We start from the raw sequence: 25,138 nt of genomic DNA on the forward strand, positions 1-25,138 counted from the left end.
ATCAAATCAAAGAGAACTTGCTCAAGCCTTTATACAACTCTTCATTATGCTTATTTGGAATAAAGCAGACATCATTTAGAATATGCAGACACTGAACAATGATATCTATATTTACAAAAATACACAACCATATTCTGTAGTTAATTGTTTATCTAGAAAAACTCAGTTGGATAAGGCAATATGCACTATGCTCCCACTATCAAAGTTGCTCTTGTAAGTCAGGCACCTGCATTTAAATTAGTAGCCCTGGTTTTGGCATTGGGACATCCAACTCAAGATGGAGCACCTATTAAGTTTACCCCTCATCTTCTGCATCTTTTGTCACAGAAATTGTTTTTTTTTGCTTTGTTTTCAACTTCTTGATTAATAATGATACAAAATTGTTTTTAGCATCTTTGCATGCATACCGAAGGAAAAGATCACTAGAAACGGATTTCCAAGTTCCATCGAAATAGTCATAGCAAAACATATGGAGAAAAAACCTTAGTGTTTCCAGTTAGGCCAAAAAAGGAAAAGATAAATAGTTTTCTTAAAATATCAAAGTCAATATTTAATTATGGCTAGGGATAATAATGCCCAATGTCAGTGTCAGTCTGTTCAGACGTACAGCGACTCAGCAAAGCAATTTTGAGCCTTTCTATTTGTGTAGCATCTTTCAACTTGACTTTCAGGAGTCCACTGCCATTTCTCACTGTCTGGGCTCTGCAGGGCGCAACTCCTTCTGGAGTCCAGGTCGTTCCCGTGAGTCTGTGACTCATCCAGGTACCAGGGGCCAGACTTGCATCCCGTGGGGTGGTGACTTACGGTCCCCGGTTCTTGCCCCACGTGAGCCTCCCTGGGAGCTCACCACAGTAACCTCCGACGCCACGGGTTCAGCCGGGACATCCCTGCAGTGGTAGGGAGGGCACTGACCAATCCCACGCCCTTCCCTGTGCCTGGCTCCGGTTTTTGGGCCCCCCCGCCTACTTCCCCGGGAAGGGAGCCGTCCGGCGCCTGTCTTTCCTGGAGGGCGCGAAAGGGAACTCGGGGCTCCCCGCGCCCCGCAGCAGGGCCCGGCGGTCCACGCGCGAAGCCAGGCGGGGCCGCGGCGCGGGTCCGAGCGCCCGAGGCGCGGGCGGAGCATGTGACCACGCCGCGCGGGGCCGGGAGCGCAGTGCCGCGCGCTGGCGGCGGCGGGGAGAGCAATGGAGGCCGCGGCCGCCTGAGAGGCGGGTGCGCTGCCGGTGCTGCTGAGGAGTCTGCTGGTGCTGCGGCAGCGCCGCGGGCTGTGCATCCGCGCCCGCCGCCCGCGCGGGACCGCCCGTCGCCGTCCAGCCCCTCTGCCAGCCCCGGCTCCAGGCGGGGACCTCAGGTGAGCGCCCTCCCGGCCCGCGGCCAGAGCCAGACAATGGGTGCAGCGGGCGGGCTTCTCCCTTCCCCTCGCGACCCGCGGGCCAGGCCCCCGCGGCGTCCCGGGGTCCCCGACCTTGCCTTTGCCCTGGGGGCGTGGGCTCGGCGTGGCGGGCCGTGGACTTTGGGGCGGTGTCCCCGCGCGTTCTGCGCGGACCCTCCCTGAGGCACCCGCTCGTGGTGTGCGCCGCTTTAGATCCCACCCGAGGAACCTGCGGACCGGCTGTGCCCCCGGGAACTTGCAGAGAGCGTGGGACCTTCTAATTCCCTCTGTCCTTCCCGCGCCGCAGCAGCCTGTCCCGGGGTCCCCGGCTCGGGTCCCGACTGTGGCGGGGGTCAAAGCGAGACCTCGCCGTCTGGGATCTCGGACGCTGACCTGGCTCAGCCCTCTCCCCGGGCCTGAACTGCATTGCTTTGTTTAACCTCTGCCGAGCCATTTCGCACGAACTCTTGTTGCTCCAATTCTGATGAGCCACCAGTTTGATGGCTGAGGCAAGACAAAGGTTTTCCCTGTTTACAAGGGCTGGAATCGGGAGACTGCACGCTGCCAGTGGTGTAAAATGTGTTTTCCTTATCTCCTCCCAGAGGTTTTTCTGGTTCTATAACCCTCCTTTCTTGCAGAGCTCTGTAGTGGCGAGATTGGACCTCCTAACCCTACCGAGACGGTGGGTGGGGTATGGCTTTTATTCCGGCTTATCAGTAAACAGAAGGGCAGACGGCTACATTTGAGATAGTCTCAGAATAGAGGCATCGTAATCATCTTCTGAATTTTGCATTTTCAGAGAAAATATATATATTTAAAGACACAGTGATTCAGTGAATGGGCGGGGTGGCAGGGGGCAGAAAACCTAGTAACTACCACCGTGTGTTGTGAAATTTTAATATGGTTTTAAGAATAATGGCCCGGAAACTGATCTGGTGTAGGTGAGGGAGTGCGTGTGTGTTGGGGGTGGTGGTGATGGAGAGGGAGTGGTTAGAATACAAAGGATAAGGCAATTTTAGTAAAGGCTTCTTAGTATCATGTAGCAAATTTTCAGTTCATCAAGTTGTCATTAAATCATCGTTTCCCTGTAAAAATCACCTGTAGTAGTTGTTGAATTATATATAAAAAGGCTAACAATTATTTGGTGTTGTATGTGACTCAGGAATCTGAAAACAACAATTTTGAGTAATTTTAAAAAGTCAACAAAGGAAAGACACTTCCACTACTCCCTCCTTTATGCTATGAGAAAACTGAATCCTAGTTCAATATATTCAACAGAAAATTAACTGTAAGAAAAAAAGATTTCAAAGGCAGGTTTTTTAAGAAACATTTTGAAAAATGCATCTTATGTAGGCGATATGGTTGCGTTACTTCAGCTCAGACATGTGAAGGGAGGAAAATCAGGCTACTAGATTGCCCCTTTCCAGAATTAAAAGGTAGCTTCTTCAAATCCGATATTCAGAAATGGGGAAACTTTCACTTTAAAGACTTAGCAGTCATTTAGCACTGAATTTGGAGTCAGGAAGATAATAATACTGACTTGACACACTTAGGCAATTGGTGTGAGAAACAAAAGCTTCCACATGGTTCTTTCCAAAAACTATAAAGCACTGTAATAAATATAAGTTATTATATTATACAGCTAGGTGAAGAAGCTGTATTTTACAGTTTTCTCTTACACAATTTTGGGAAAATTACTTGAAATTAATATGAACTTCTCCAGGGTAAGGGACAGTCTGGTATATACTAAGTGTTCAATAAATAGTTGCAGAAAGAATGAATTAATGAAAAATAAAATGCAAATGGATAAAATATGCATACAGATCGAATTGGTTTACTTCTTTTAGTTTAATGAACATTTACTGAAGTCCTACTGTGTGCCAAGAACTGTACAGACTGTTTCCACACACAGTTTATAATAAAAGCCTGGTGACCTTCCTTTTTTGATCATGTGTGATGTATGTTTCTATGAAGACTGGGGCCCCTTGGGTCATGTTAATGATCATCTCATGTAACTGAGTAGCACAATAGAACATTTCACTTGTTATATGTACAAATACTTTCTCACAATGGCCTGTGGGGAGGCAGGGCAGATACTATCATTCCCGTTTTGTAGGTGAGGAAATCCAGACACAGCGAGATTAAATGACTTGCCAACTCCTCGCCACTGAAGCAACAATGCCAGGGACAGAAGCTCGACCTCACGCCTGGTGCTTTCATCTCTGAATCACACTGTCTTCTCCAAGATACGCTGCACCTCCAGAAAATCTCTCTTGAATTAGGCCTTATTAAAGTCTACCTTTTGAATAACTTTTACATAAGGAAAAGTTATATCTTATAACCCACTACTTAGTGAAGTGGTTAAATGTGCGAGTTCTGGAGACAGGTGACTAAACTTGAACTCTGGATTTACCAGCCACTAGTTCTGCATCTTTGGCAAGTGACTTAATCTCTCTAAGTCTCAGTTTTCTCATCTGTAAAATGGTGAAAGTAATAGTACCTACCTACCTTACAGGATTTGGGGGAGGATCAAATGAAACAATGTGCTTAGCATAATGCTTAGCACAGTGTCTAGTAGAAACTAAGCATTCAGTGTCAGCTAATTACTTTTATTCTCATTATTGTAACGAAGCAGTGGCTTTTAAACTTTTTTTGGGGGCACAATAAGAGATGAGTTTTACTTTGCCATCCAGTATACAGATACATTACAAGTGTGTTTAATTAAAAAAAATTCATTAATCAGTGCTCATACTTCCTATGTGCAATGCATTCTTATATTTTTCATTCTGTTTTATTTAGAAATGCTGGTTGAGATACACGAAATAATTTCATATCCCGTTAATGCACCAGGACCTGCAATTTGAAAAGCACTAATGTAAAGGATAATCAGGTTAATGAGTGCCTTAAAGAAAAATCTGTTATTGAGTCTTTGTTTTTCCCTCTAATGATTTACAGCATCTTTTGGAATTTGAATATTAAATTACACTGAAAATAGGTTTTTAAACATTTCTTAGTAATTATAACCACATATTGAGTATTTATTACCATCTAGGTACGGTGCTAAGCAGTCTATTTTTGTATGTTATCTAATTTAGTGCTCATGACAGCCTTGTAAGAAGGTCTTCTGTTTCCATTTGGTAATTGAAATTAAGACTCAAAGTGGTTTTAGGAACTTGCACAAGGTCACAAAGTTAGTGAGAGTTGAAGCAAGAATTGTTCTGTTTGACCCCAAAGCTCTATACTCTTTCAGCCTCAACACTGTGTTCTGAGGTTCTCTCACAGTGATTTCTGAAGACATATCATTCCTTCTTTTGCATAAATTTGAATGGTAATATTGAGAACTTACCGGTTGTGGTACATCTTTTGTAGTTTCCTTTGAAAGGACCCATTTGAAGAAAATCTTCAAGTTAGTAAAGTAAGAAAGTATACTGCATAGACTAGTACTTCATTTTGACTTTGGCTGGTCTTTGATGTAAACATTTTGGAATAATTTCTCAGGTTTTTATGACAGAGTCACTCAATTGGTCAGTCTTATTGTGTACCCAAAGGTTTAATACATATTCAGAAGAGACATGAAATAGCTGTGTCACTGTAAAAAGATTTCATTACAAATGAATGTCGGCTTTTGTTAAGGCACAAAATGAAGACTTAAGAGCTACGAGAGTACTTTATAGTATATTGATTTGTTTCAAACTCACCAGGCAGTGAAAGTATTTATTTATTTATTTTTGAAAGTATTTATTTTGTAAAGTACTTGTAAGAAACCACCACTAACTGTACTATTAATTTTTTGGTTTTGTGTTTCACTTCCTTGCAAATGTTTCTTAAATTTTTAGCAGTGTTTTAATTTTAATTTTTTGGTAGTTCTGGGACTTTCCTCCCCTTTTAAAAATATTGTGAAAAAAATATTGTGAGAAAGAATTTAGGCAATATATTTTATAAAGAGTACTTTGAAACACAAATAGATAATTTTACATGACAATGGAAAGGCAAATTTCACTGTTTCTTTCACACTTATGTCTGACAGATTCAGGCTTTTTCAGTGTCTGGTTGAACGCGTAGGAGTGTATCTTATAAATAAGATAAATACCAGGTGCTTAAAGATATATAAATACGCTTTTGCTTTTGCATTATAGCTTCCGTGTGTATGGAGCTTTGAACTTTCACCGGTATGTTTAACTAGTTTATTTGTTGAATTAAGGTTGGTATTTTCAAAACTGACAGTTTTTTAAAATCAGAGTTTGTGTAGATCATGATGCTATATTAGACAAAGATCAGCAGTTTCATGGTTTATGTGAAACCACATATTTTTCATAAACCATCATTTTCTGTTAAGATTAGATAAAAGTGAGTATATTGTTTCATTTATTGTTGGACATCAGATTTTATCCTTAGATGAGCCCTCAAAAACTTGTTTTGCCCCTGACGAAATTGTGTACAGTTGTCATAAGCTTATGTTTTATGCTTATTTTATTAATTTATTCCTTTTGTCTAACACTTGACCCTTAGTGGATTGGTATAGTTTTTATGAGCATCAAGAAACATTACAGCTATTGAATGGTCACTGTGATGTTTTTACATTCAGGCAAGTAAACTGGGTTCCCATTACATTTTGTACTACTTTTATTCTTGATGTGAAAATTCTTTGAGATAAAAAGAGCAAAATCAATTTAGATATGTACTTGTACTAGTGCCTTTGAGGCGGATACATAGGCATATTTTGAATCTACTTATATGTATGATTTCCACAGTTACATGAGAAGTGCAAGATTACAATTTTAAATTAATCCATAAATTTAAAAATTATCTTAAGTAAACTTTGTGGAAATGAAAAAACCGAGTAAAAACATTTAAGAGATGTTGAATGCTTTAGTCACATGTTATCAGAAATATTTAAGAAGCCAAATAGAACAACTGTACGTAATAGCTTTTATATTCTAGTGAGTTTGCATGTGGAAAGATGATTCCATTTAAAATGTCAAAAATGAAATGCAGAAATATTTTCAGATTTTAAAATCTTCACCAGCTCTTCCAGATGTTTGTAGAATTTTTCAAATAGTATTCTTTGAGGCTTGCGTGGAAATTTTAATAAACTTACTTCTGAAACTGGTAATATTTTAAAAATGTGTCTTTGAGGAAAAGGTACAGAAGCTGCATCCCTGAAACACTTTGGGAAATATTTAAATTGGCAGCAAGTACTCAGCTCACTAGAGACAGGTTTTTAGAATAGAATTTAGAGCTGATACCAGCTGCTAAGAATTATTCTCATTAACAAGAAAGGAGGGAGCACTTGTAAAAAAGGTGTTGGGCTTTTTACCAGGGAGAGTAGGAATAAGCCACCCAGAGGTCCACGGGCCTGTCTCCACTCCCCTGGTCAGGGATTGGCTGGCACTAATAGGGGAGAAGGGGAGCAGGCGGGGGCAACAGAGAAACTCAGTTATTGTTTAAATCAGGGATAAGCCGGATTCAACAAATAATCTGTGAAAGTTCTTGTATGTAATTGTTAACCCACACTTTCCCAACTTGGGAGAAAAAAAAGGAAAGTCCATGGCCCCAAGATCATGGTTTTTGGAAGAGGAAACATCAGGACCCCATTGTCAAAGCCATTTGTGATCTCAGGCCAGGGCCACTGCTGAAGTTCTTAGGGAAGCCTGCGACGGATTCAGCAGAGCTGGTAAGACACTGCCGATGAATTCCAGCTGCCCTCAATGATTGCATTCCAGCTTTTCTTCATTTTGAAAAGTTCTTAATAGATGTAGAGTGACTTTTTCTCTACCAGAGTATTATTGTGACAGATGCAGTGGGCTTGTTTGGCACGACTTAGGATGCAGCTGCCCAGGCATGTTTGTGATGGGTTAACTGTTTTCTAGAGTTAATGAGGTCAGGGTCACAGGTTCAATTCCCGGGAAGGCCAGTTAGCTTTGCTTTGTTCTCTGATCTCATATTGTGCTCTTAACGCAGACCAGCCATCTGGCGAAGGCAGATCATTGATCACAAAGGGACTAATAAGCAAGACCGGTGTGGGAGGAGTAGCATGAATCTTCCTCAGTGGATGCTGAGTAATTAGAGAAACAATTCCAAAAGCACGTGCACGTTTGGTGTTTCCTGGCATTATCTTAATATGTGGAAGATAACATGGTTGTCCCATAATTTTCTTTGTCATTTCTGTTGAACTCCCATTTTAACAGTTGTTTTTTCTAGTTCTGAGGTTTTAGAAGTCTCATTTATTTATCAGTTATACATTGTCTTGAATGTTAGCTTTCCTTATAGGTTTGTAGGACAGTGGCTCTGTTAGTGAGAACAGGGTAAGTCTGACAGTAATAGATTAGACGACCTAGTCAGTTGTTTACAAATCCAACCCCATTTGAATTAAAAAAATAACAGTTAAAAAAAGCAAAACACCATTTTGAATGAGAATGAATAGACTGAGAATATTCGGAAAACACTTTATAGTTTTTTTTAAGCATACCTTCATCTCCAAATCTCTTATTCTCTTTATTAAAATTACTTCTAGTGTCGAGAGAAATATCCAAGATCATCTAGACCAGTGCTGTCTCATACAGTAACTGGTCCCCCATGTGGTTATTGAGCATTTGAAATGTGGCCTGTCCAAATGGGGAGGAGCCCTACGTTTGAAATACACACTGGATTTCAAACTCTTGGTATGAAAAAAATGTACAATATATCATTGATAATTTAAAAATATAACATGTTGAAATAATGTTTTAGCTATGTTAGATTGACTAAAACATTATTAAAGTTAATTTTACCTTTTTTTTCTTTTACTTTTTAAAATGTACCTACTAGAAAAATAAAAGCTACATATGCGGCTTGCATTATATTTCTATTGGGTGGTGTTGTTCTAGACCAACCCTTCATTTTACAGATGAGAAGGCTAAGTTCAGAGGTTAAGTAACTGAGCTGAGTTCTTTCCATTGCCTGTAATCTCTCTCTGCTAATAGGTTAGGTGTTCAGGAAGATGGGAACCCTTTGAACCATTAAAAGACCATTTAGTGCATGGCAATTATCCTATGTTGCAAGATCTGTGCCTGAGTCACTGCATATTAGGTATTATGCCAGATGTGTGTGTGTGTGTGTGTGTGTGTGTGTTGTGTGTGTGTGTGCATGCGCGTGCGTGTGTAGGAGGGGGGCTTTGTTTTGTTTATGGTGTTGATTTTTAGGCTCAGTTCTACCTTCCTATTATAGGCCAGAAGCCCTATGGCTTTATTTAGTTATGAGAAAAGCACATTAAATTATTAGACATTAACAGTTGTAACTCTGGAATAAATATGGTGCTCAATTGAGTGAATACTTTAATATACATTGTGCAGATTTCAGACAGTTTTGAATGACGCTTGAGGACAAAGCAGCAAGATTTAAAGGCTGTATTCCTTTTGGAGGGAGGAGAGCTAAAGTGAAGAGAGATTGCTTAGCCGGTGTTCCACAGGAAGAGCTTATGAGCTGTTAGTGACTATCTCTTAACCGTGGATGTGACTGATGTTCCAGTCAAAGAAGAAATAGCCAGGATCAGGTGGTGCGAAAGCCGTGGCCCCCAGTGGGGGCTTCTTGTCAATTTTGTGACATAATAGTCTTTAATTGGCAAAGATAGAAAGGAAGAAAACCTCAGGACCAAATTTGTTATTTTTAGTTGAGATTTTTGTTTTCCTAATCCACATAGGCAGCTCAGATTAACATCTTAAAGATGTTTTCATTATGCAGCTCAGATCTAGTCTGTCTTTTTCTCCCCCTTGCCCATACAGAGTTGTAAGTTACTATCAGTTTGTTATCAGTGACAACTCATGAGCAGCAACTTTGTCAGGCAACCTCTTTACACTTCAATTACTCTCATCATCCCTACTAGCTAGTAATGTGCACGAACTTATCCTTTTACTAGGGGCAGTGTGGAGGTTGAGAGAAGATAGGCAATTACTTCCAGAAGGGTGGCTTATAAAAATATATCAAGAGATCATTTTTCTATGCTTTTTGTCTGTTGCAAACAACCAAAGTTGATCAGAGGAACAAAACAAGATAGCAGTCTTAAATGCTTACCTTGGAGTAGGCCAGAAATAAGTAACTGTGTCCTGCGGTATGAAGCTTAATGAAAAGTACCATGACCATCCACATCCCATGCAGCCTGAGTCATCGTAAATCCAGTTTATTTCACGTCAGCAGACGTGTGTTGAGTGCTGCGAACCGTGGGCTGGGCACCATGGACATAGTGTGAAAAGAACAAAGATTAGGGAAGTACAGGTCACTTGAATGAGAACTTTTCTTGTAGTTTCTAGCTTGAGAAAAGAATGTAGCGTTTTTACATTGCTGCAGAATGAATGAATGCATTATGATTTATGTCATACAATTCACTAGTTGATTTCATGTGCTGTCACGTCCCATTTCTAGTTGTAACCGATTTTTTTTTTTTAATTTGGGTCATTGGGACAGTTAGTTGGGGTGCTGGGAGGCTTGTTGTCATGTTGGGAATCATATTGAATATGGAAAGGTAGCGTATGTCCCCTGTATTTCTCCTTCTTTCCCTGATTCATCTGTTCATACCAGGCACTGCCAAAATGAAGAATTCACATTCTAGTAAAGAAGAAAGACAAGAATGTAAAATGTGCTGTGATAGAAGGTCCAAGTGCTATGGTGGCTCAGAAGAAGGAGTGACTGTTCGGGGGAAGGAGGATAGAATGAAGAAAGATAAGGAGGTTGCTTACAGAGGAAGTGATAGTTGAGCTGGGTCTTGAAGGGTGGGTAGAATTTTGACAGATCGAGAGGAGATGGAAAGGTATTCCAGAGGTAGGGAACAGAGTGAGCAAAGATATGGCAAGCATGAGGCCATGGTATACTGAGGTGGCAGGAACATTCAGGCATGGTAGGGAGTGGCAGGAGAAAAGACTAGAGGAAGGGGATCAGGCAAAATTTGGAGAGATTTGAAAGGCTGAAGCATCCTGACAATTTTTAGGAGCTATCAAAAGAAGGGCGTGGCATAATTGTATCTACTTTGGAAGGATGACTGGGAGTTAAGCTTGGCTCTGAGGCCAACTTTCCCTCTAATTAGTCTAGTGACCATGGGCAAGTCACTTTACTCCTCTGGGCCTCGAATAATCTCGTGTATAAAACAAAAGGGTGGGCCTTCCCTGGTGGCGCAGTGGTTGAGAGTCCGCCTGCCGATGCAGGGGACGCCGGTTCGTGTCCCGGTCTGGGAAGATCCCACATGCCGCGGAGTCTGCGCGTCCGGAGCCTGTGCTCCGCAACGGGAGAGGCCACAGCAGTGAGAGGCCCTCGTACTGTAAAACAAAAAAAGCAAAACAAAAAAAACCCAAAAGGGTGTGGCAAGAGTTATCCGGTCAATCAGTAAACAAAGACGGGACTTACCAAGGACCTGGTCTGTGCTAGGTGCTACTTTTGGTGCTGGGATACAAAAGCAGACATACAGCCAGGGCTCCTGTGCTGTGAAGATGATATTCTGGTGGGAGAGAGGGACAAGAAACAGTATATAGTATATAGCATATAGTATATAGTATATAACACGGTGTCATGTCGTGATAAGTGCTGTAAGGAAAGTCAAGCTGAGCGAGTGGAGTGAGAAGTTTCCACAGAGCAGCCCAGAAAACCTTGGATGAAGTGAAAGAAGCCATGGGACTCTTTGGAATCTCTTCCAGATCTCAAATCATAGGTATAATTAAGTGAAAAGCTATGGGAGTTCAATCTCTTCAATATTGATTAAAGTCAGTTTCCAAATAGATGTTGTTCTTACAGTTTCCATTAGGTCCACTGGTATGGCTGTCGATGGACAGACTCTTTTTCGTGCTCCATCTTTGAAAGTACAGCATAGTCGACTAAGTACAGCATAATCGCATTTTAGAAAACAATTTCTTCAGTGTTTTGGAAAAATGCCCCTTGCATGGGTAATTCTGCACGTTATCCCTCAGCGCATTACCCATCTCAAAGCTTATGGCTTATGAAAGGGGAAGATGCTCCTGTTTAAGCCACTAGATTTAGGGTGGTTGTTCAGTATATTGAATGGCTCTTCTATTGTAATATAAATTAAAATTAAGTGGGAGCCCTGGGAAAGCTCTGTTTTAATTAGAGTTGGAATGCATCTTAGGAGACCACTTCTGCCAGTTATAATCGTAACAGTGGCATGATTTTTTAAAAGAATCCTTAATAAGCTGAGTCTTTCCTGAGGTCTTAAAGTTTATTTTATAGATGATTCTTGTCAAATCAAGTGAAAGGCAGAAGAATACAAACATTCTTCATTGGCCCTAAACCTTTTTCTTGGAGATGTGAAACAGCTGAGCAGTAATCTGCAGAAGAGTATGCTTAAAACTGGCTTGTTGTTGAACATGAGCTATGAGCTTGGGAAATCTGGACTTACTATTTAGTGAGGACTATTCACATAGAGTTGGGTTTTTTTTTCCTCACATAGAGTTTTTTTTTTTTTCTTTTTGCGGTACGTGGGCCTCTCACCATTGCGGCCCCTCCCTCTGCGGAGCACAGGCTCTGGACGTGCAGGCCCAGCGGCCATGGCCCACGGGCCCAGCTGCTCTGCGGCACGTGGGATCCTCCCAGACCGGGGCACGAACCTGCGTCCCCTGCATCGGCAGGTGGACCCCCAACCACTGTGCCACCAGGGAAGCCCCCTCACATAGAGTTTTAAATTGATTTCCCACAAATTATGTCTGCAGTGTTGGGAAGCTAGAGTGGTAGACTGTACTTTCAGAGATGGTGTAAGATGTGATCCCTGGCCTCCGCTGGCATGGAATCCAGGCTGTTGCTTTGTCTCCTTGCCTAGTAGTTCACAGCCAGTGAGACTGGCCCCACCTGAATTATTTAACTCATCCTTTAAGATAATTACAAGGAGTTGTTCTAGAACTAAATGACTTACAAATTTGGGGCTTGCATATACATTTTTGTCTTTTCTTCATTTTCACTTTTACTGAAGATAGAAATACCTCCTGGTCTTTGGTTCTGCCTGCTAGTTTTTTATAATCCCTGCTCTGGATTACCTCATTCTGCCAGTCTCTGTTGCAATATGATTTATTTTTTTAAAATTAAATTTTCATTATAATTCTCTCATGCATCTGTCTTCCTTAGAATGTTTTGTTGTTTGGTATAGCTTAAGAAAGAGAGAGGAAGGCAAGGAAGGAAGGAAAGGAGGGAAAGAAGAAAGGGAGTTCTGTTTGGACACTGTACTAACAGGTCATGTTAGTATTTGATTTGCTCATTATATATGAATTACAATATTCTGCTTTTTTTCCTTCAAATGTTAAAAATATTTTTTATTATGGTAAAATATTTATAATGTATCATTTTAACCATTCTTAAGTGTACAGTTTATTAGCGTTAAGTACATTCAAAATGTTATGCAAAAAAAAAAAAAGGTTGGGGGGAATTCCCTGGTCCTCCAGTGGTTAGGACTCTGTGCTTCCACTGCCCGGGTCCCAGGTTCCATCCCTGGTCAGGGAACTAAGATCCTGCAAGCTGCACTGTGTGGCCAAAAAACAAAAAACGTCATGCAACTATCACCTTTATCCATTTCCAGAACTTTACATTACAAACAGAAACTCTGTATCTGTTAAACAATAACTCTTCATTCCCCCCATCCGCTGGTAACCTCTATTCTTCTTTCTGTCTCTATGAATTTTCTATGAATTCTAGGTACCTCATAGAAGTGGGATCATACAATATTTGTCCTTTTGTGGCTGACTTATTTCACTTAGAATAATGTTTTCAAGGTTCATTTATGTTGTAGCAAATAGCAGACCTTTGTTCCTTTTTATGGCTGAATAAGTTTCCACTGTGTGTGTGTTGTGTGTGTGTGTGTGTGTGTGTGTGTGTGTATACATTTAAAAAAATCCATTCATCTGTTGATAGACATTTGGGTTGTTTCCACCTTTTGGTTATTGTGAATAATGCTGCTGTGAACATTGTTATATAGGTATCTGATTGAGTCCCTGCTTTCTATTCTTCTGGATATATAGGTAGGAGTGGAATTGCTGGGTCGTATGGTAATTCATTGTTTAACCTTTTGAGGACCTGCCAAATTGTTTTCCATGGTGACTATACCATTTTAAATTCCCACCAGCAATGTACAAGGGTTTCAGTTTCTCCACAGCCTCACTGGTGATTTCTTGTTATAACAATTAATATTCCATTGTATGTATATACCACATTTTGTTTATTCATTCATCTGTCAGTGAAACCTTGTGTTACTTCCATGGGTGGTTTTTTTTTTTTTTGGCTGTGCCGTGCGACATGTGGGATCTTAGTTCCCCTACCAGGGATCGAACCTGTGCACCCTGCAGTGGAAGTGCAAAGCCCTGACCACTGGACTGCCAGGGAATTCCCTCCATGTCTTAGCTATAGTAAATAATGCTGCTATGAACAAGGGTGTATAAATATCTCTTTGAGAACCTGCTTTCAGTTCTTTTGGATATATACCCAGAAATGAATTGCTGGATCATATGATAATTCTATTTTTAATTTTTTGAGGAACCACCATACTGTTTTCCAGTGTGGCTATACCATTTTACATTCCTGCCAGCAGTGCACAAGGGTTCCAATTTCTCTACATCCTCTCCAGTACTTATTGTCTTTTGTTTCTTCATAATAGTCATCCTGACAGGTGTGAAGTGATATCTCACTGTGGTTTTGATTTGCATTTCCCTAAGGATTAGTTACGTTGAGCATCTTATCAGGTGCTTATTGTCCATTCCTATATCTTCTTTGGAGAAATGTCTATTCAAGTCCTTTGCCCTCTTTTGAATCAGATTGTTTGCTTTTTTTGTTGTCGAGTTTTAGGAGTTCTCTATATATTCCGGATATCAATCCCTTATCAGATATATGATTTGCAGATATTTTCTTCCATTCTGTGGTTGCCTTTTTACTCAGTGGGTAGTGTCTTTTAATGCACAAAATTTTAAAGTTTTCATGAAGTCCAATTGGTCTATTTTTTCTTTTGTTACCTGTGTCTTTGGTGTCATATCCAAGAAATCATTGCCAAATCCAATATTGTGAAGCTTTTGTCCTATGATTTCTTCTCAGAGTTTTATTGTTTTAGGTCTTACATTTTGATCCTTGATTCATTTTGAGTTAATTTTTGTATATGGTGTTAGGCAAGGGTCCAACTTCATTTTTCTGCAGGTGGATATCAAGTTTTTCTAGCACCATTTGTTGAAAAGACTGTTCTTTCCATGGTGTTAGTGCCCTTGTCAAAAATCATTTGACCCTATATGCAAGAGTTTATTTCTGGGCTCTCTGTTGTATTCCATTGGTCTATATGTCTGTCCTTAATGCCAATACTACACTGTTTGGATTACTATAGCTTTGTGGTAAGTTTTGAAATTCAGAAATGTGAATTTCCCAGTTTTGTACTTCTTTTTCAAGATCGTTTTGGCTACTTGGGGCTCCTAGAGATTCCATATGAATTTTAGGATGAGTTTTCCATGTCTGCCAAAAAACATCATTGGGATTTTGATAGGGATTACACTGAGTCTATAGATGGCTTTGAGTAGTATTAACATTTTAACAATATCAGGTCTTCTCATCCATGGACATGGGATGTGTTTCCATTTATTTATGTCTTCTTTAATTTCTTCCAGCAGTGTTCTGCAGTTTTCATTGTGCAAGTCTATACCTCTTTGGTTAAGTTAATTGTGAAATATCTTATTCTTTTTAATGCTAATGTAAATGGAATTGTTTTTGTAATTTCCTTTTCAGATTGTTCATTGTTTGTGTGTAGAAATACAGCTGATTTTTCTGTCTGACTTTGTATCCTGCTGCTTCGCTGAATTCATTTATTAGTTCTAACAGCTTTTTTTGTGGAGTCTTTATGATTTTCTAGATCTATCATTTGTAAACAGATAATTTACATCTTTCTTTCCAATTGGATGCCTTTTTTTCTTTTTCTTGCTTAATTGCTCTGGCTAGAACTTCCAGTACTATGTTGAATAGAAGTGGTGAAAGCAGACATCCTTATGTTCTTGCTGATATTAGGGGGAAAACTTTCAGTCTTTTACCATTGAATATGATGTTTGCTGTGGGCTTTTTTTTTTTTTTGGCGGTACGCGGGCCTCTCACTGTTGTGGCCTCTCCCGTTGCGGAGCACAGGCTCTGGACATGCAGGCTCAGTGACCATGGCTCACAGGCGCAGCTGCATTGTGGCATGTGGGATCTTCTTGGACCGGGGCATGAACCCGTGTCCCCTGCATCGGCAGGTGGACTCTCAATCACTGCACCACCAGGGAAGCCCTGCTGTGGGTTTTTAATATATGGCTTTTATTATGTTGAGGTAGTTTCCTTCTATTTCTTCTATTTCTATTTGGTTGTGTCTTTTTATCATGAAAGGGTGTTAGAGTTTGTCAAATGTTTTTTCTGCATCAGTTGAGATGATCATGTGGTATTTTTCTTTTCTTGCTAGTATTCTATTGTGGATTTTTGCATCAGTGTTCCTAAGAGATACTGGTCTATAGTTTTCTTTTCTTGTAGTATGTTTTGCTTTGGTATCAGCGTTATGTTGGCCTCATAGAATGGGTTAGGAAGCGTTGCCTCCTCTTGAATTTTCTGGAAAAGTTTGAGGTTTGATTGGTATTAGTTCTTCTTTAAATGTTTGGTAGAATTCACCAGTGAAGCTGTCAGTTTTTTGTTTCAAGGAGTTTGTCCATTTCATCTAGGTTATTCAATTTTTTGGCATACAGTTGTTCATAGTACTTTCTTATAATACATTTTATATGTATAGAATCAGTACTAATGACCCCCACTTTCATTTCTGATTTTAGTAATTTGAGTGTTCTCTCTTTTTTTCTTAGTCCAGCTAATGGCTGGACTAATAGTCCAGTCAATATTGTTGATTTTTTTCAAAGAACCAACTTTTGGTTCCATTGATGTTCTCTGCTGTTTTACTATTCTCTATTTTGTTTATCACTGCTCTCACCTTTATTGTTTCCTTCCTTTTGCTAGTTTTGGGTTTAGTTTGTTCTTTTTCTAGTTCCTTAAGTTATAAAGTTAGGTTGTTGATTTGAGCTCTTTTTTTTTTAATTATTCATTTTATTTATTTATTTTTGGCTGCATTGTGTCTTTGTTGTTGTGCACAGGCTTTTCTCTAGTTGCGCTGAGCGGGGGGCTACTCTTCGTCACGGTGTGCGGGCTTCTCATTTCGGTGGCTTCTCTTGTTGTGGAGCATGGGCTCTAGGTGTGCAGGCTTCCGTAGTTGTAGCATGCGGGCTTCAGTAGCTGTGGTTCACGGGCTCTAGAGCGCAGGCTCAGTAGCTGTGGCTCACGGGCTTAGTTGCTCCATGGCACGTGGGATCTTCCTGGACCAGAGCTCGAACCCATGTCCCCTGCATTGGCAAGTGGATTCTTAACCACGGAGCCACCAGGGAAGCCCCTGAGCTCTTGTTTTTTTTTTTTTTTTTTTTTTTGCAGTACGCGGGCCTCTCACTGCTGTGGCCTCTCCTGTTGCGGAGCACAAGCTCCGGACGCACAGGCTCAGCGGCCATAGCTCATGGGCCTAGCCGCTCCGCGGCATGTGGGGTCCTCCCGGACCCGGGCACGAACCTGTGTCCCCTGCATAGGCAGGCAGACTCTCAACCACTGCGCCACCAGGTAAGCCCTCTTGTTTTTTAATGTAAGTGTTTGTAGCTATAAATTTCCCTCTTAGTGCTGCTTTTGCTGTGTCTCATATATTTTGGTATATTGTTGTTTTCATTTTCATTCATCTCTATTTTCTAATTTCCCTTGTGATTTCTTCTTTGACCCATTGGTTGTTTAAAAGTGTATTGTTTAATTTCCACAATTTTGTTAGTTTTTCACTTTTACTTTTGTTATTGATTTCTAACTTTATTCTGATATGGTCAGAGCAGATACTTTGTATGATACCTATGTTTTAAAATCTTTTGAGACTTAATTTGTGGTCTAACAAATGGTTTATCCTGGAAAATATCCCACATGCACTTGTTGGGTAGAGTGTTCTGTATGTCTGTTAGATCTAGTTGGTTTATTAAGTTGTTTAAGTCCTCTCTTTCCTTATCTATCTTTTGTCTGGTTGTTCTGTCCATTATTGTGAGTGGGATATTGAAGTCTCCAACTGCTATTTTAAAACTATCTAGTTCTCCTTTCAATTCTGTCAGTTTTGCTTCATATAATTTGGTGGTCTGTTTTTAGATGCCTAAGTGTTTATGTAATTGTTATATTTCCTTGATGTATTAAACCTTTTATTACTTTATAATATCCTTGTAAACTTTTCCTGATTTCAAATCTATTTTTTCTGATGTTAGTATAGCCACCATATTCTATTTTGGTTACTATTTGCACGGAATATCTTTTTCCCATCCTTTCACTTTTAACCTGTTTGTATCTCTGGATCTCAAATGAATCTCTTATAGACAACATATATAGATCTTCCTTGACTTACAGTGGGGTAATGTCCCAGTAAACCCATCATAAGCTGAAACTATCATAAGTCAAAAATGCATTTAATACACCTAACCTACTGAACATCATACCTAGCCTACCTTAAATGTGCTCAGTCACTCAGTCACTTAGCCTACAGTTGGGCAAAATCATCTGACACAGTCTATTTTATAATAAAGTGTTGAATATTTCATATAATTCATTGACTATTGAACTATAAGTGAAAAACAGAATGGTTGTAAGTGTATTGGTTGTTTACTTTCATGATTGTATGACTGATTAGGATCTGCAGCTCGCTGCTGCTGCCCATCATCACCAGAGAGTATTGTACTGCATATCACTAGCTCAGGAAAAGAACAAAATTCAAAGTACAGTTTCTACTGAATGCATATTGCTTTAGCACTGTCGTAAATTCAAAGAATTATGAACTGAGCCTTCATAAATAGGGGACCTGTTATTGGGTCATGTGTTTTTATTTACTCTGCGAAGTCTGTGTCTTTTGATTCGGGAGTTTAATTCATTTACGTTTAAAGTGATTACTGATAAGAAGGGACTTCTGTCATTGTGCTGTTTGTCTTCTATTTGCCCTATGATGTTTTTATCCCTTATTTCCTGCATTACTGTCATCTTTGTTTACTTGATTTTTTTTAGGGAAATGTTTAAATTCCTTTCTCATTTCCTTTTGTGTATATTCTATAGTTATTTTCTTTGTGGTTACCATAGGGATTACATTTACCATCCTAAATTTATAATACTCTAATTAGACTTTATATCAGCTTAACTTCAATAACATACAAAAACTGCTCCTTTATAGCTCTGTCCCCATCCCTTTTGGTTGTTTTTGTCACAAAATTATATCTTTATATACATTGTATGACAAAGTACATACTCTATTAATTCTTTTAAATGCATTAGTCTCCTAACTTATGTAGAAATCAAGATTTGGAGTTACATACCAAAGTTACAGTTATACTAGCTTTATATTAATAATTATTTTTTTCTGTAAATGAATTAGTCTCCTAAATCATATAGAAAGCAAACAAAATGCATAGTTACAAACCATTGTTACAATAATACTAGCTTTTATAATTGCCCATATGGTTACCTTTATTGAGATCATTATTTCTCCATATGGTTTTAAGTTATTGTCTGGTGTCCTTTCATTTCACCTTGCAGGACTCTCTTGAGCATTTCTTGCGGGTCAGGTTTAGTGATCATGAACCCCTTCAACTTTTGTTTATCTGGGAATGTCTTAATTTCTCCCTCACTTTTGAAGGACATTTTGGTGGATGTTGATTTCTTGGTTGACAGTGTTTTCCTTTTGGCACACTGAATATACCAGCCCACTGCCTTCTGGCCTCCAAAGTTTCCCATGAGAAATCTGTTGATAATCTCAGGTCTTTTTCTGTTGAGGATTCCTTGTACGTGATGATTTGCTTCTCTCTTGCTGCTTTGAAAGTTTGATTATAATGTGTCTTGGTGTGGGTCTCTGAGTTCATCTTACTTGAAATTCATTGAACTTTCTGGATTTGTATATTCATGTCTTTCATCAAATTTGGGCAGTTTTAGCCATTATTTCTTCAAATACTCTCTCTGTCCCTTTCCCTCTCTTCTCACTCTAGGATTCCCATGATGCAAATATTGGTCAGCTTGGTGGTGTCCCACAGGTCCTTTAGGCTCTCTTTGCTTTTCTTCAATCTTTTTTCTTTCTGTTCCTCAGCCTCATTAATTTCCATTGTTCTGTCTTCAAGTTCACTGATTCATTCTTCTACCTACTTAAATCTGCCTTTGAATCTGTCTAGTGAATTTTTCCTTTTTGTTATACTTTTCAGCTCCAGAATTTCTTTTCAAGTTTTGTATTTCTTTTTTGACATTTCCATTTTCTTGACTTTCTCCACATCTTCTTTTAGTTCCTTGAGCATCTTTAAGATAGTTGTTTTAGAGTCTTTGTTTTAGAGTCTTTGTCTAGTATATATGCCATTAGGTCTTTTTCAGGGACAGTTACTATTCTATCGATTTATTTTCTCTTTTGAATGGACCTTGCTTTCTTGTTTCTTTGTAAGCCATGTTATTTTTTTGTTGAACCTTGGACATTTGACTCTAACTCTGGAAATCAGATTCTCTACCTTCTCTGGGATTTGCTATTTTCTTTTACTTTGTATTTTTGTGATTGTTGTAGGCTGTCTCTGTGCTGAGAATTAGTCTGAAGTGTAAACTTAATGTCTTCTCAGATCTTTTCTGAACCTTTCCCAGAGTATGTATGGCCACTTTCTAATTTTCCCCATATATGCAGTTGTTTCTGAATGTCCTAGTCCTCAATATCTGGCTCCAAAAAGGGGAAAAAGTGAAAAATGGTGGTGGTGGGGGAAGGGCACTGGCCTTGTAAATTCCCATAAGTCACTTCAGCCACAGGGAGAGGGGCTTACAACAACGGGAAGAGATACAGCAATGGCTGGCAGCCCCTTTGTCTGCACCTCTGTGATGAGGGACAGCAATCAACAATCACAGCACAGTTCCCAAGTATTTGAAGGACAGATTCCTTTTTGCCCACCCTGGCTGTCTCAGGCTGTGTGCAAGCTGCTCCAGTAACCATGCACAGCTGCTTGCCATGTGGCTGGAGTGGGGGATGATAACTGCCATGGTGCTAAGAGCTGAAGTTGACTTAAATTAACCACAACTTACAGCCCAGGTCTTCCTCTGGAAATTGCAAGCCTTCAACAGACTCCAGAATTCCAGATAATTACATCTAACAGATTCTGCCAGTGCAGTTGTTTTCTAGGTGGGGAGACAGATTCTCTGCCATATTCCCAGAACCCCTCTCCCCTTTGCCCCTCACTGTTGTGGCCTCTCCTGTTGTGGAGCACAGGCTCCGGATGCACAGGCTCAGCGAACATGGCTCACAGGCCCAGCTGCTGTGCGGCATGTGGGATCTTCCTGGACCAGGGCACGAACCCGTGTCCCCTGCATTGGCAGGTGGACTGTCAACCACTGCGCCACCAGGGAAGCCCCCTTTGCCCATTTTTGAATTGAGATGTTTGCTTTTTTTGTTGTTGAGTTGTAGGAATTCTTTATATATTCTGGATATCAATCACTTATCAGATACATCATTTGTAACTATTTTCTCTTATTCTAAGGGTTGTCTTTTCACTTTCTTGATGGTGTTTACATGTTTTCTTAACTGTAAAAGTTAATATATGTATGTGGAAGAGGCTTAAAAAGCAAGCCACAAACTCAGCTCTTCAAGTAGATGGTAATATTGATGCTGTTTGATTAAAGCTTCCAGGAGAAGACAAGATGAAGTCTCTGAGTCACAATCTGGATTCAGGGTCCCTGAGAGTTTACAAGTGCTCCTTCTGGGAAGCCAGTGGGCAAAGCCATGAATGAATACTGAGAAATGTAGGGCTTCCTACAGCCAGGGCATCTGACATAGAGTGTAGTTTAGTATTGGTCATTCATATATTTTTCCTCCATGTTGCTTCCCAAAACTTTGCTGATAACCCCATGTTCTGGTTTTCTTACAAATTTTGATCCACTTTGATTCAGCAGTGATATTCTGCCTGTGGTGCTCACCTGCTTTTCCCTGTTGTATCTCCTTCTGTGCTAATTGTATGTTTGTCCTAGTGTCTCTTATGTTGGTGAGAGAAAAGCTATACACTAGTTCAGTGAGTAACCAGATACACTTTCACTCTTGTTATTTCTTTTGGGGACAGGATTATCCATTACATTTCCACCTACAAGATTTTTTAAATTATAAATCTTCTGTTTGCAGCTGCCGTATCCAACTTTCTCAAGCAATCTGCCTTTTTGACTGGAACGGTCATTGTTTGTTTATCACCTGAAGCTTACAGTGGTGGTGCTTATGGTTTTCACTGTTAAAATGAAGAAAATTTCCTTTATTATCTCCCTAAACTCATACTTAGGACAATGGGAAGAAAACACAATTGTGTACTTCTTTTTTTTCTTTTTTTCATTTATTTTTGGCTGCATTGGGTCTTCGTTGCTGTACGCAGGCTTCCTCTAGTTGTGGTGAGTGGGGGCCACTCTCTGCTGCGGCACGCAGGCCTCTCATTGCAGTGGCCTCGCCTGTTGCGGAGCATGGGCTCTAGGCACGTGGGCTTCAGCAGTTGTGGCACACAGGTTCAGTAGTTGTGGCTCGTGGGCTCCAGAGTGCAGGCTCAGCATTTGTGGCACACGGGCTTAGTTGCCTCACAGCATGTGGGATCTTCCTGGACCAGGGATTGAATCTGTGTCCCCTGCATTGGCAGGCGGATTCTTAACCGCTGCACCACCAGGGAAGTCCCAACTGTGTACTTACTGGTTCTCTCAAGCTGGCGAAGAATTTGTGGTGGTATGTGAGGCTGAGTAAGTCAGCAAAAAACTTGCAGTACAGATTTTCAGGAAATTGTCTTTACATGTGATAGATGGAGAAACGGCATGAGGAGGTAGCATAAGTTTCCAGTATGTGGTCCCTTGTCTTTAAGTCTAATATGTAAAATCAAAACAAAACAGAAATAGTTCTCTAGGAGATTGAGGGTTGTTAAGAAGTTTAGAATTAGTGATGTTTCCTGACATGTCTGTAGAGATGCAAAGATGCTAACCACTATAGTTCCATCTTTTTTCTTTTATAAATTTATTTGTTTTTATTTATTTTTGTCTGCATTGGGTCTTTGTTGCTGCGCATGGGCTTTCTCTAGTTGCAGCGAGCGGGGGCTACTCTTCATTGCAGTGTGTGGGCTTCTCATTGCGGTGGCTTCTCTTGTTGTGGAGCACAGGCTCTAGCTGTGTGGGCTTCAGTAGTTGTGTCACGTGGGCTCAGTAGTTGTGGCTCGTGGTCTCTAGAGTGCAGGCTCAGTAGTTGTGGCTCGCGGGCTTAGTTGCTCCGCGGCATGTGGGATCTTCCTGGACCAGGGCTCGAGCCCGTGTCCCCTGCATTGGCAGGTGGATTCTTAACCACTGTGCCACCAGGGAAGCCCTGTAGTTCCATCTTTAATTGATAAGAGGGGTGCATAGAAGAACCCAATTTTTGTGCATGAGATCAACTCCAAGTGTAAAATTGGTATTGACGAATAGATTAATATAAAAACTAGAATAGAGCTATTAATCATGTCCTCTTTCCAATCCCAGGGTGCCATCTCAGTTCTCAAGAATGGGTAAATTTCATGTCCCCAGTATTGCACAAATAGTTTCAGCCAGTATAGAATTGGGGGGGCATTTTTGTCTTCTTGTAAGATAAGAAGGGTTATTCTTAGATGCAGTTGAATCTTTATTTTTTTAAAAAGTTTTATGAAACATCATAAAACTGCTTTGCTGGAATAATTTTACAGTTACGGAATTTTTTATGTGTATAAATGTGCATGTACATATATACGTGCGACTTTGTTTTTATGCAAACTTGTTTAAAAATAGTTTCTCCAAATAGAGTATTTGTTTTTGATTGGTTAGAGAGCCAGTATCTTTAAAAATGTAATAAGGAAACAAGTATTTCCTTAGAGGATATTTCAGAGTTTTACAGCACCAAGTAATGTTTCAATGTAAAAGAAATGAGCCATTTCCGTACCTAGCCTCAGGTTATAGAGTCTCGCAGTGTTCTTTGACCTCCTTCCTTCGGCTGTGATGAATGTGTTAGCATCTGTCCCAGAGCTAAGAATAGTTTAATATAAATTCCATACCACCCACCAACCTTGCAACAAGAGAAGAAATAAATACGCACTTTCTCATTCTGAGTAGATTGGAACTTTTGGACCTTGGCCGTAGCGGATCTCATTTTGTCCAATATCTCTGTGCTGTTTAAAGGGTAGAGACAGCTAGGATTCAGGATTGAACGTTGAGCTCATCCCCACCTGCTAGCATTCTGGACTTCTTGCTCCAGACCCTGCGGATGGAGCCCCCTTCTCTGACCACAGCCTTCTTGCCTTTCAGTCCCACCATTTCCTCATAGTGATAGTCTTTCTTTTCTGCCTTCATTCTGAGTTTTTCCCCTTTTTTACCCTCTCCCATTTGCCCAGTGCATCAGTCTCCTCGTTTTACTCACCCTCATGCTCAGCCTGGGCTCCATGAGCAAACGTGTCAATATGCACCAGTACTTCCCTCCTAACACCCTAAAGACACCCCCAACCTCAGCTGCTGCACCCCTGCCTCCAGTCCTCTTCACTGTTAGTTACACATTTATATTGCCAGTCCTTGACTGAGCCATCGTTGTTTGTCAGGACTAAAAGGTTTCCAATAAAATACTAATTAAAATTTTCAGTGACTTATTTTACTGCCCTTGACTCCTTCATGCAGTTTTCTTTTTAAATTATTATTTATTTATTTATTTATTTTTAAATTTTATTAATTTAATTTTTTTGCGATACGCGGGCCTCTCGCTGTTGTGGCCTCTCCCGTTGCGGAGCACAGGCTCCGGACGCCGCAGGCTCAGCGGCCATGGCTCACGGGCCCAGCCGCTCTGCGGCATGTGGGATCTTCCCGGACCGGGGCACGAACCCTTGTCTCCTGCATCGGCAGGCGGACTCTCAACCACTGCGCCACCAAGGAAGCCCCTATTTTTATTTATTTTTAACATCTTTATTGGAGTATAATTGCTTTACAACTGTGTGTTAGTTTCTGCTCTGTAACAAGGTGAATCAGCTATACATGCACATACATCCCCCGTATCTCCTCCCTCTTGCTTCACGCAGTTTTCAAAGCAGTTATTTCAAACCTTTTCCATACGTTTCAAATCTGCCTTCAATTTTGGGTGACTTAGTCTCTTGCTTTTCTCAGGAAATTCAGCATGAACTTGCTTCTCTTCTCTTTTTCTTAAGCATTTCAGTTCCCATAACTATTTCACTATCTTAGATTTCCTCTAGATCTCATTTATTTATTTATTTATTTTTGGCTGCATTGGGTCTTTGTTGCTGCGTGCAGTCTTTCTCTAGTTGCGGTGAGCAGGGGCTACTCTTCGTTGCGGAGCACGGGCTCTAGGCGCCCGGGCTTCAGCAGTTGTGGCATGTGGGTTCAGTAGTTTTGGCTCGCGGGCTCTAGAGTGCAGGCTCAGTCGTTTTGGCGCACAGGATTAGTTGCTCCGTGGCATATGGCATCTTCCTGGACCAGGGATTGAACTCATGTGCCCTGCATTGGCAGACAGATTCTTTTTTTTTTTTTTTTTTTGTGGTACGTGGGCCTCTCACTGTTGTGGTCTCTCCCGTTGCGGAGCACAGGCTCCGGACGCGCAGGCTCAGCGGCCATGGCTCACGGGCCCAGCCGCTCTGTGGCATGTGGGATCTCCCCGGACCGGGGCACGAACCCGTGTCTCCTGCATTGGCAGGCGGACTCTCAACCACTGCGCCACCAGGGAAGCCCGGCAGACAGATTCTT

The 25,138-nt window shown here is 40.7% G+C and overlaps 1 protein-coding gene across 1 annotated transcript in view; it reads left to right on the forward strand.

Annotated features, from left to right (window-relative positions):
- Positions 1 to 1,010: 1,010 nt before the first annotated feature.
- CRACD (capping protein inhibiting regulator of actin dynamics) overlaps positions 1,011 to 25,138 on the forward strand; it is a 273,931-nt gene continuing 249,803 nt past the window's right edge. The window contains exon 1 of the mRNA XM_073805295.1: positions 1,011 to 1,351. The gene's annotated coding sequence lies outside the window, so the exon portion shown is untranslated. The remainder of the gene's footprint in view (positions 1,352 to 25,138) is intronic.

Source organism: Tursiops truncatus, chromosome 5, assembly GCF_011762595.2.
Source record: "Tursiops truncatus isolate mTurTru1 chromosome 5, mTurTru1.mat.Y, whole genome shotgun sequence".
NCBI lineage: Eukaryota > Metazoa > Chordata > Mammalia > Artiodactyla > Delphinidae > Tursiops > Tursiops truncatus.